Source organism: Zootoca vivipara, chromosome 4, assembly GCF_965207765.1.
Source record: "Zootoca vivipara chromosome 4, rZooViv2.hap1.1, whole genome shotgun sequence".
Classification (NCBI taxonomy): domain Eukaryota; kingdom Metazoa; phylum Chordata; class Lepidosauria; order Squamata; family Lacertidae; genus Zootoca; species Zootoca vivipara.
This window is the reverse complement of record NC_142587.1, coordinates 40462288-40474847: the sequence shown is the minus strand read 5'-3', so window position 1 is coordinate 40474847 and position 12560 is coordinate 40462288.

Here is a 12560-nt window from a genome sequence, read left to right as displayed (position 1 = left end):
GCAGAAATATTACATTGGCAAACAGGTAAAAACATTTCAAGTCCTCAGGGATGAAGAAACTCAGATGTGTTGAGTGGAAAGACATCTGTTTTTGGAAGCAGAATTCTATGGACATAGGCAGTTATTACAGTTTGTGTCTAAAAAGAACCTTGACCCTACTAATAACAGGAAGGTTTCTCCAGGTTACAATTTTAAGAACAGATCCTTAATCACAAATATGTAGAATGCAAACTATTTTTCATACTGCTATACTAAGTGCATGATCAGAAGGTTCTTGTATACAACCATTGCCTCACCAATTTCCTTTGAATTAAGTCCTGCGGGTGTCATCCAAATATAACAACAGTTTACATAAAGCAGGGATAGCCAATGTGGTGTACTCCAGATGGACTACAAATCCCATTACCCCCAGTGAGCATGGCCCCAGTGATCAGGGGTATGACAGAGGTAGTCCAGCAATATCTGGAAGACACCATGTTGGCTACCCTTGACATAAGGCTTCAGATACAACTTCTTTAGCAGGTAGTTTAGCAAGTAGCTTTGGAACTGTCCATGGTCCTAAACGTTTTTTGCTTGACTTTGTCTTAGAGAGTTCTGACTGGATACTGCCTGCTTCCCTTGCAAGCCTCAAGCACCTACAGAACTGGACTGGAAATCAAGAACAGCTAAATAAACAAACAAACACTTCCCTCTGTGTTCCACTGAGGGAAAACTTACCAAGTGACACCTTCCTCTCTGGAGTAGAAAATTCATCCGACAGATTAATTCATGCAGTCACTTTCTCACAGTGGCTGACAGAACATCAAAGTAGGCATGATAAAATGATCTGCTGCATTCTTTATCCAGGAATAATTTCTACCATCTATCTGTATCTGTATCTGTATCTGTATCTGTATCTGTATCTGTATCTGTATCTGTATCTGTATCTCTCTCTCTCTCTCTCTCTCTCTCTGTGTGTGTGTGTGTGTGTGTGTGTGTGTGTGTGTGTGTGTGTGTATGTATATATATATATATATATATATATATATATATATATATATATATATATATACACATACATACACACACACACACACACACACACACACACACACACACACATATATATATATATGCCATTTGTTTTTCATTTACTAGAATGAAACTAGAATCATAGGCCCGATGCCAAAGATCCTTCTTCTACGTTTGTAGTTTCGCTCCCCCATCTTAAGCTGCTTCCCACACCCCAAAAAGTGGCTCCAGAGGATTGGGAGGCCCTCTGGGACATCTTTTCAGAGTGAGATGGATTGCAGAGGGGAGGAAGAGAAGACTGGCACTTTCCCGAACCCCCTGGCACAAATAGAAGCGTTTCTATTCAAATCAGAGCAGAAAATTGGATCAAATACACTGTTCAAAATAATACTGATAGCACTTGCCACATGCTATGCAGAAAAGCAAACATCTGATGCTTTCAGACAACAACAACAGATTTATTCTAGCGAATGCTTGATTGACTGACAGGATTCTTTCCTACCTTTCACCATAAGGTCCCAGGGACGGTTAAAACAATATAAAAATGCTAGACTATTCAAGAGCAAGCCTGATTTACTGCCATGTGTGAAATATGTGGTTCCTGTACAGTGGGCTGCCTTCTTCTGAAGAGATAGGTAGCTATGTTGGGGGACTTTGATTCCTACCTTAAGGAGAGCAATTTCCCCCCATACCTGTTGCTGATGCTGCTCTAATGAAGTTACTTTTCCATTAATAAATATTGCTCCTCACAGCTACTATTAGCCCCACAAAACCAACTTTCATGGACACCAGTTGATGTTCCCCATCCCACCAAACGTCAAATAAGGATGAGGGCCAATTTTTGTCATTACCACCATGTGAGAGGAAATGCGCTGAGTTCACCTTGCCTCTTCTTGTGCCTGCTATTCCTATTCTTACTTTTTTATTCTTGTTATTGAAAAAATATTTACAAGAATTGTAATGGCAAGTTCAAAACCACATTTCATTTGGTCATAACTTATTACACCAATCCTTCTTAATTATCTAATAAATGGAAACCAGCCCAAATGTACTTTTTGTCTCCCTTCATTAATTTCTGTATAATTAGTTAATTTGGACATGGAGATCAGGCTTGCATAGCTGGTACCTTACCTCCCCCCTGCCCAATGCTTTCCACAACTTGCAAATAACCACCCACTATATTTACAGAAGTATCTTCATTACTCCAAATTTATTGACTCACTCTAATCCTAGCCCCATTTAGCCAAGCAGCTCTTAACTTTCTCACATTCATAATTTAAGAACATCTCATTAATTTTTGACGCCAGACCATTTTTTTTGTTCCAGCTGCAGCGACTTCTTTAAGGGGCATTAATGCTTGTGTTTAAAAAACTGCAATTGCAAAAAAAAGCTCCAACCGCAGGGCTCTGATTCCCATTTTGATGCTGATGATTTCATCAAAGAATCCTAGATAAACCAACTATAAATATCTAAAAGTGATGAATTGCCTCTGATTGGTCCCTCGAATAATTTATAGTCCCCCTTTTTGTGTGTGGGGGGAGATCATTAATAATTTCAGGGTTAATCTGAGTCAAGCTTAGTCTCTAATTACTGCACATATTACATTTTCCCCCTAAATTTCTGCTGGAAAAGAGCAACAATTGAATGAATCCCCCTCCTTTTAAACTCTGCAGTTTGTTACTGCCTTGGCTTTAGTCACCACCCTGTTTCAGGCCCATTCATTCACTCATTCTCCTTTTTTAATGCTCAAGGTTATTAGGATGAATTGAAGCACGCTGTTCTTTTCCTCTCTAGCTAGGCTTGGCCTAGCAAATAATATCTCCCGAGGTCACTTAACACTTCTAAATGTCACACAGCCATGAAAGCACATGTGACTTGGAGCATCTGCAAGCTGCCCACATGCCCAAATGATACATGAGTGACTCAGTCTCTAAATTTTGTTGGCATCTTAGTATTCTCATTCTTCTTTAGGACTCTTTCCTGCATGTATGGTGTGGCCTTACACTAATCGAGGAGCAGCACTGATAGAACTTTGCTCAAAATGTGGCACCCTCTGTAAGCAATATTCTCAGCCTGTTTGAGTAGTGGGACTAGTAGCATGAAAGCAATGCATATTGTATACCAGCAGTTGCCAATGTGATGCTCTCCAAGCATTGTTGGAAAGCCATTTCCATTCCCCGGGGAAATGGAGTTGTGGGCTGGACATGACCCCGCCCCATGCATGGGGGTGTGGCTAGCCCCCGCGTCATAGGCAGTCCCCTCAGAGTCATGCCCTAGGCCGATCTGGTCAGAGTCTCTCAGCCTAACTTATCTCACAGGGTTGTTGTAAGGATAACATGAAAAGAGGGTAATTCATGTACACTACCTTGAGGTACTTGGAGGAAAGGAAGGAGACAAATGTAATTTTAAAATCTAAAGCAGGGGTAGGCAACTTAAGGCCCGTGGGCCGGATTTGGCCCAATCGCCTTCTCAATCCGGCCCACAGACGGTCTTGGAATCAGCGTGTTTTTACATGAGTAGAATGTGTCCTTTTATTTAAAACTAGCTGGCCCTGCACGCGTTGCTGTGCGTTAGTCTGTAAAATGGAGGGTAATAGCCCCCCTTCAGATCCCCCTGAGCCTCAGAGTCCCCCTGAGTCGAGGTGAGATACTGTGGAGAGGGCAGGTTTCATTCCTGTGTCTCCCCCCACCCTGTTCTGACCCCTTATGTATCCCTGCCCTCTATTCGGTCCCCCACCCCCCCCAGGCAGGCCCCTACCTCCACTTGGCAATGTTGGGCCTTGTTGCTGGAAAAGGCCTATTTTCAGTTGGTTTGGTCTTCAACACCTCTGCTGGATGGATGGATAGATGTGAGTGGTGGATCTCGTGGTGGAGATGGGGTTTGTGGGTGTGGTGTAGATTTCACAGGAAGGGAGGGGGTGTACTGTGGGAGGAAATCCACTTGAGGGCGCTGTTTTACTTTGTTGAAAAAGAGGTTTGTACCTGTGGAGGTGTGAGATTTGATGGAATTTTTTTCTAACAACGCTCGGGGAGTGGCCTGGATCGTTGTGTCAAAATTTCAGGATGATCAGTCAAGTGGTTACGGAGAAAAGTGGATCCCGCACTTTCACGATTTATATATATATATATATATATATATATATATATATATATATATATATATTCATCTCTGGGTTACTTGTGAGGCTTGCCTGGTGTTTTTACATGAGTAGAATGTGTGCTTTTATTTAAAATACATCTCTGGGTTATTTGTGGGGCACAGGAATTCGTTCATTCCCCCCTCCCCCCCCAAAAATATAGTCCGGCCCACCACATGGTCTGAGGGACGGTGGACCGGCCCACGGCTGGAAAAGGTTGCTGACCCCTGATCCATAGCTGCCAAGTTATCCCTTTTTTAAAGGGATTTTCCCTTATGCTGAATAGGCTTCCTCGCGAGAAAAGGGAAAACTTGGCAGCTATGCCCTGATCTAAAGCATGGGTGGCTGATCTATGCTCCTTCAGATGGTCTCATCAGCCCCAGATAGCATAACCAACGGTCAGGGATTATGGAAGTCCAGCAACATCTGGAAGTCCACAGGTTACCCTGATTTAAAGTCTTATTTCTTTACAACTTATTTCCCTCCAAAAGTCTAAGAGTTAATAAAGGGCAATAATGGGCTTGAGACTATCTCAGAAGTTGAAAGAAATGACACAAGTGCAAAAGTTAACCCAAATTTTGGAGCTGTTTTTCCCCTTTAGATAATAAGGCATGCCCAAGCTAAGCCAGGCTCAGCAAAAAAAGGTATACTTGAGCTTCTCATTTATTTTATAAAATGAATGTGACACATTTTTAATGCTGTAAGAGGAAGTGACTAGTTTGCATGCACAATTTTCCTCTTTATTTACATTGTCAAGAAAGTATAACGAATGAGATGCTTGACTATTTTATTATCTTCTTAATTATGCTATTTTAAATTTTATATTTAATTTCCTGTAGTGTTTTTTTTATAAAAAAGTGTAAAAAAATATTTTTTGTTAATTTGACTGTGTTAAGTTGTTGAAATCAATGTTTTTATTTTAAAATATTTAAGATAATATTTTAGTTTCCTGTTAATTACCGTATGTTGCTTTGAATGTATACATTACATTTGACTTTCTTCAGCAACATTTATTCTGGACTGTTTTATTTGATGTTTTAAGGTGTTGTAAACCACTTTGAGATTTCCCGCCCCCTAAAAATATAAAGCAGCATAGAAATAAAATGAACAACAACAACAACAACAACGTAACAAGGAGAAGAGGAAAGTGAAATGGAAGGCATTTGTTGTTGGATGCCAGATACTGACTCCTGAAGGAAATTAAGCAGGCGGCTTTCAGTTAAGTTGTACCATAGGTGTCAGAAATATGAAACTGCTTGAGTTAGTTGACCAAACCTTTAGAGCCGTTTCCCACCATTACCATATACACTACTTAGATTCCCTCCCCCCCCTTCGAATTGCCAGGTACAAATGACATAACCATGCAAAAGTTGCATCTTTGCAACATGAAAGATGGATATAATTTTACTGACCACATTTTGTGATACACTGATAAATGTTGCCTGGAGGATTTTTATACAGAACTAGAAGTAATATTTTGGGAAAGACTTAGGATATTATATTGGATCTTGGGTGCTAACAGGATTCTCTCATTTATGTGAACTCTTCTGCTTTTAAACAATCCATGAATGCCCCTGGATCTGTTGTGAGATGTGCACAAGGGCCATTGGCATGCCACTGGCAGAGATGAGATGCCATGAGACAAGCCGCCCCACCAAACCCCATATACAGTAGGCACACGTGGCTTGCTTTGCTCCTGTTTTCCACGTCCAGCTTCTGAGCTGTTATCTATAACTTCTAATAATAGTTTCAGGACACAAGGTCTGTTGAAATCATTTGATGACCGTTTTGTAAATACTGCTTTTGATTTCAGAAAGAAATACTGTAGCAGGAAAAAAAGAAATGGTGGCCTTAAGTCACTTACAGGTGTTAATGTTTCGTTTTCCTTTACTGCAGGGTATAATTAGGCAGCCCTAGAAGGCATCCTGGGGTTCCTTTGTGGGGCCGTTCTGTGTGGGAGAGTGCATTTATTTCCCTTTTCCTTTGTGGCAACCTTTCTGGAAAGTTTCATTTAGCTAATTTGGCAGAAACCACTTATAATAAAACCAAATGTAACAAAACTCCCGATAAGTCTAAAATTCAGTCTCAGATGACAGCACGTACAAATCCAGTTGCAGGGATTTGATGTATTGATTTCAATACAGAAACAGGATATTCTACAGGCTGTGCTTCTCAGGTTGCTTTGTTGTTTAGTCGTTTAGTCGTGTCCGACTCTTCGTGACCCCATGGACCAGAGCACGCCAGGCACTCCTGTCTTGCACTGCCTCCCGCAGTTGGGTCAAACTCATGTTCGTAGCTTCGAGAACACTGTCCAACCATCTTGTCCTCTGTCGTCCCCTTCTCCTAGTGCCCTCAATCTTTCCCAACATCAGGGTCTTTTCCAAGGATTCTTCTCTTCTCATGAGGTGGCCAAAGTATTGGAGCCTCAGCTTCACGATCTGTCCTTCCAGGGAGCACTCAGGGCTGATTTCCTTAAGAATGGATAGGTTTGATCTTCTTGCAGTCCATGGGACTCTCAAGAGTCTCCTCCAGCACCATAATTCAAAAGCATCAATTCTTCGGCGATCAGCCTTCTTTATGGTCCAACTCTCACTTCCATACATCACTACTGGGAAAACCATAGCTTTAACTATACGGACCTTTGTCGGCAAGGTGATGTCTCTGCTTTTTAAGATGCTGTCTAGGTTTGTCATTGCTTTTCTCCCAAGAAGCAGGCGTCTTTTAATTTCGTGACTGCTGTCACCATCTGCAGTGATCAAGGAGCCCAAGAAAGTAAAATCTCTCACTGCCTCCATTTCTTCCCCTTCTATTTGCCAGGAGGTGATGGGACCAGTGGCCATGATCTTGGTTTTTTTGATGTTGAGCTTCAGACCATATTTTGCGCTCTCCTCTTTCACCCTCATTAAAAGGTTCTTTAATTCCTCCTCGCTTTCTGCCATCAAGGTTGTGTCATCTGCATATCTGAGGTTGTTGATATTTCTTCCGGCAATCTTAATTCCGGCTTGGGATTCATCTAGTCCAGCCTTTCGCATGATGAATTCTGCATATAAGTTAAATAAGCAGGGAGACAATATACAACCTTGTCGTACTCCTTTCCCAATTTTGAACCAATCAGTTGTTCCATATCCAGTTCTAACTGTAGCTTCTTGTCCCACATAGAGATTTCTCAGGAGACAGATGAGGTGATCAGGCACTCCCATTTCTTTAAGAACTTGCCATAGTTTGCTGTGGTCGACACAGTCAAAGGCTTTTGCATAGTCAATGAAGCAGAAGTAGACGTTTTTCTGGAACTCTCTAGCTTTCTCCATAATCCAGCGCATGTTTGCTATTTGGTCTCTGGTTCCTCTGCCCTTTCGAAATCCAGCTTGCACTTCTGGGAGTTCTCGGTCCACATACTGCCTAAGCCTGCCTTGTAGAATTTTAAGCATAACCTTGCTAGCGTGTGAAATGAGCGCAATTGTGCGGTAGTTGCAGCATTCTTTGGCACTGCCCTTCTTTGGAATTGGGATGTAGACTGATCTTCTCCAATCCTCTGGCCATTGCTGAGTTTTCCAAACTTGCTGGCATATTGGGTGTAGCACCTTAACAGCATCATCTTTTAAAATTTTAAACAGTTCAGCTGGAATATCATCACTTCCACTGGCCTTGTTATTAGCAATGCTTTCTAAGGCCCATTTGACTTCACTCTCCAAGATGTCTGGCTCAAGGTCAGCAACCACACTACCTGAGGTGTACGAGACCTCCATATCTTTCTGGTATAATTCCTCTGTGTATTCTTGCCACCTCTTCTTGATGTCTTCTGCTTCTGTTAGGTCCTTACCACTTTTGTCCTTGATTATGGTAATCTTTGTACGAAATGTTCCTTTCATATCTCCAATTTTCTTGAACAGATCTCTGGTTTTCCCCATTCTATTGTTTTCCTCTATTTCTTTGCATTGCTCATTTAAGAAGACCCTCTTGTCTCTCCTTGCTGTTTTTTGGAAATCTGCATTCAGTTTCCTGTATCTTTCCCTATCTCCCTTGCATTTTGCTTGCCTCCTCTCCTCCGCTATTTGTAAGGCCTCGTTGGACAGCCATTTTGCTTTCTTGCATTTCCTTTTCCTTGGGATGGTTTTCATTGCTGCCTCCTGTATAATATTACGAGCCTCCATCCATAGTTCTTCAGGCACTCTGTCCACCAAATCTAAATCCTTAAACCTGTTCCTCACTTCCACTGTGTATTCATAAGGGATTTGATTCAGATTGTATCTTACTGGCCCAGTGGTTTTTCCTACTTTCTTCAGTTTAAGCTGGAATTTTGCTATAAGAAGCTGATGATCTGAGTTACAGTCAGCTCCAGGTCTTGTTTTTGCTGACTGTATAGAGCTTCTCCATCTTTGGCTGCAGAGAATATAATCAATCTGATTTCGATGCTGTCCATTTGGTGATATCCATGTGTAGAGTCGTCTCTTGTGTTGTTGGAATAGAGTGTTTGTGATGACCAGCTTGTTCTCTTGACAGAACTCTATTAGCCTTTGCCCTGCTTCATTTTGAACTCCAAGGCCAAACTTGCCAGTTGTTCCTTTTATCTCTTGATTCCCTACTTTAGCATTCCAGTCCCCTGTAATGAGAAGAACATCCTTCTTTGGTGTCATTTCTAGAAGGTGTTGTAGGTCTTCATAGAATTGGTCAATTTCACTTTCTTCAGCACCGGTAGTTGGTGCATAAACTTGGATTACTGTGATGTTAAAAGGTCTGCCTTGGATTCGTATCGAGATCATTCTGTCATTTTTGAGATTGCATCCCATTACAGCTTTTGCCACTCTTTTGTTGACTATGAGGGCCACTCCATTTCTGCTACAGGATTCTTGCCCACAGTAGTAGATATGATAGTCATCCGAACTGAATTCGCCCATTCCCTTCCATTTTAGTTCACTGATGCCCAGGATGTCGATATTTATTCTTGTCATTTCATTTTTGACCACATCCAGCTTACCTCCACTCATGGTTCTTACATTCCAGGTTCCTATGCAATATTTTTCTTTACAGCATCGGACTTTCCTTTCGCTTCCAGGCATATCCGCAACTGAGCGTCCTTTCGGCTTTGGCCCAGCCGCTTCATCAGCTCTGAATCTACTTGTACTTGTCCTCCGCTCTTCCTCAGTAGCATGTTGGACGCCTTCCGACCTGAGGGGCTCATCTTCCAGCGTCATAACTTTTATATGCCTGTTGTCTTTGTCCATGGAGTTTTCTTGGCAGGGATACTGGAGTGGCTTGCCAGTTCCTTCTCCAGGTGGATCACGTTTAGTCAAAACTCTCCACTATGACCTGTCCATCTTGGGTGGCCCTGCATGGCATAGCTCATAGCTTCTCTGAGTTATTCAAGCCCCTTCGCCACGACAAGGCATTGATCCATGAAGGGGTCTCAGGTTGCTACACGGCAATAAAGGCTATCTTCTTTCCACCTAATTCCAAGCCCAAGGTTTTGGGGGGTGTTTTAGGCAAACATCAGGTGCCAAGTGGAAAAATGGAAGTATAATTGAGAAAGGAGTTTTACTGGAGGTGTTTTCATAATCAAAGAGTTGTTCCTTCTTCCCTATTTCATTTTTTCTTCTACACACACACACTTGCACACTAGTATCATGCATTCAAATTTATCTGGAAGAAACACCATTCTTTACCTCTGTGGTCCCAGTCATGAAATCAGGTTGAAAATATGGCTATGAATTGGGAGGGGGGCGGAGAGAGAAATGGATTCCTTCAATCCTTTGATTATAAGAAAAACAAGGTCCAGCATCCAATACAGACATGCTATAGATCTAAAACCTTTAAATAAATTCACATTTTTAGACAGCAGTGGCAAGTGGCCATTGCAGCTCTAACTATAACATGCTCAAAAATGCAAAAGATAACTGCAGTAAAAAACAAAGACAGATGTTCTAGATCTGGATAATATTTTTGCGGAAGATGGTTCCGCTGTCCCAGGACTGATAGAAAAAGTCATCTTAGTTGTTGCCTGTAATCTGACAGTGATATATGCCCTTGCAATAAATTGTCACTACTAGATCTCAACATGTAGATTGGAGAGAGCACTCCCATCAAGCTGGCTTTCCCAAGATGCAAAGAGTTTTAAAGGTTAGCTTTTTGTTGGCTTTTGCCCAGGGTAGTTTGGAGAGTTTGGTTCTTGTCTGTGTGATAAGACATCACATCACATCTTAAGTATGCACCTTGAGGCAACTGCCCTTTAACATATCTAGGGTAAGTTTTCAGCATGCAAAATGTGTGCCAACTACTCCTTTCTCAATAGAGGGTAATTGCTTGGGATCACATCCAATCAAAACGTGAGGAAAGCAAAACAGGTGCACTGTAGAATTTGCTTAGACCATTTCTCCATTCCCCCCCCCCCCCGGGTCTGTGAAGAATCTTACTTTCAAGAGCATTAGCAAGTTTCCACAGTCCTGCCTGACCCACCAGTTACCCTGGCCATATTGGATGGAAGGCATTGCTTGAAATCTCAGAATATTCTCTCAGTTGAATATATATATGTCAACTTGGGCCAAGGCAGTTTACAATTTTAAAACCATAAAACAAATACATTGTATAAAAAGGTAGAGTGCCACAGTCCTCTCAGGCCAACTGAGGACTGGTGGTATGTGTGCTCCCTGGTGGGGCTCCCTCGCTTCTGTCTTTCCTCAGGGCGCACAGCTCTTGGCAGCCCTTGGGAAAGTGCGGGAACAGAACAGCTGCCCCAACAGTTCTCTCAGGCTGTTGATGGTTCTGTCAGGAGCTGGTGGTTTGTCTGGCCTGGTCTCTCTCACTTCTAACCTAGAAAAGCTATACTATGCCTTGGAAAGTAATGGAAGGGGGGAGGGAGAGAGAGAGACTCACTCTCTCTCTCCATTCACACATAACAATGAATATTGCCTGAAGAGTAAATTAGGAATAATTATGTGGTCTGGAAATGTAAAGAATGCACTGAGGGAACAGTAACAAAAAGCCAGACACTGAAAACCAAACAACCTATGTACTGTGCACATTCACTTCTTATAAATGTGCAGAAGATTATCCCTATTGTTAGCAGTGTAGTTCAAAGTGCCTGGTAAGTGGCACAGGGCCAGCTTCTAGACTTAAGGGGGATTTTTGCCCGAGTATGAGGAAACAGGAAAGTGAGGCTTATTCCCCAGTCCTACCCACTTCGACTCAGAAGTAAGTCCAACATGGCTGCTGCCCAGTACTGCAGGTATAGGAATGCAGCCATAGTCTCTGTGGGGCTCACATGCAGAGTCCTTCCTCCTAGAATATCATTTATTTATTTATTCCCAAATTTGTAGGCCACTCTACATTCAGAGACACCTGAGTATGCAGAAATAAAGCAGAAAACAACACTGAAACATGAAAAGCCAACAAGAAAGAAACACCACAGAAAGGAAATCATCTTGTGCTGTAGCTCAGAGGAGAAGCACATGTAGATATATGCAAGGGCTAGACAAATGAGTCAATTGATGCTATAAGTGAGGTACTTACCTTTGAAGTCATTACACCAATATAAAAAAGTTTGCAAAAACACAGTCTATGACTGAACAACTCTGACTGACTTCTTTGCTACTTCAGTTTAGAATGAACAAATGAAAGGGAGGAGAGAATGCCCTGTGCATGCTAAAACCAGAGTTGCTAGAGGTTTGCATAAATAATAATAATAATAATAATAATGGCTGGGCTTCCCCTGCCACTCTGGGCTCAACATTCAGTGCACCCTTTCTCTTTGCACGACATCTTCTGTGAGCAACTTTCTTAGAAGGAACAAAAGCTTCAATGTTTTCTGCCTGCTAATAGTCCATCAAAGTACCTACAGGTGTTCCTTTTCATGCAGCACTGATGCACTCCAAGAACCATTTATGCAGGATTCCTGCAGCATGCCATAGTGGTTGCTTTTCATGGCTATCAATTATACGGGGTCAGCCAGGACTCACCTGAAATAAACCTAGTTACAGGCAGGGAGCCATGTTGGTCTGCTGGAGTCGAAACAAAATAAAAAAAATCCTTCCTGTAGCACCTTAGAGACCAACTAAGTTTGTCATTGGTATGAGCTTTTGTGTGCATGCATACTTCTTCAGCTCATACCAATGACAAACTTAGTTGGTCTCTAAGATGCTACAGGAAGGAATTTTAAAATTTTGTTTCTGAAATAAACCTGCCTTGCCAGTCACAGACTTCAGATGCGGTGAACATCTGACATACTTCAGTTGTCCCTGTGGATATGAGCGGCTCTTGAAAGGTCAGTAGTTCAAGTTGCAGCCCAAGTTAGATCAATATGGGTGGCAGTGGCACAGGACAAAAGTATACCTCAGTTCTAAACATGTTTACTCCAGGGTGTGTGCTTAGTAACATGGAGCCTTATGAGAAACCATAATTCAAGGGAATCAATGATGTCCTG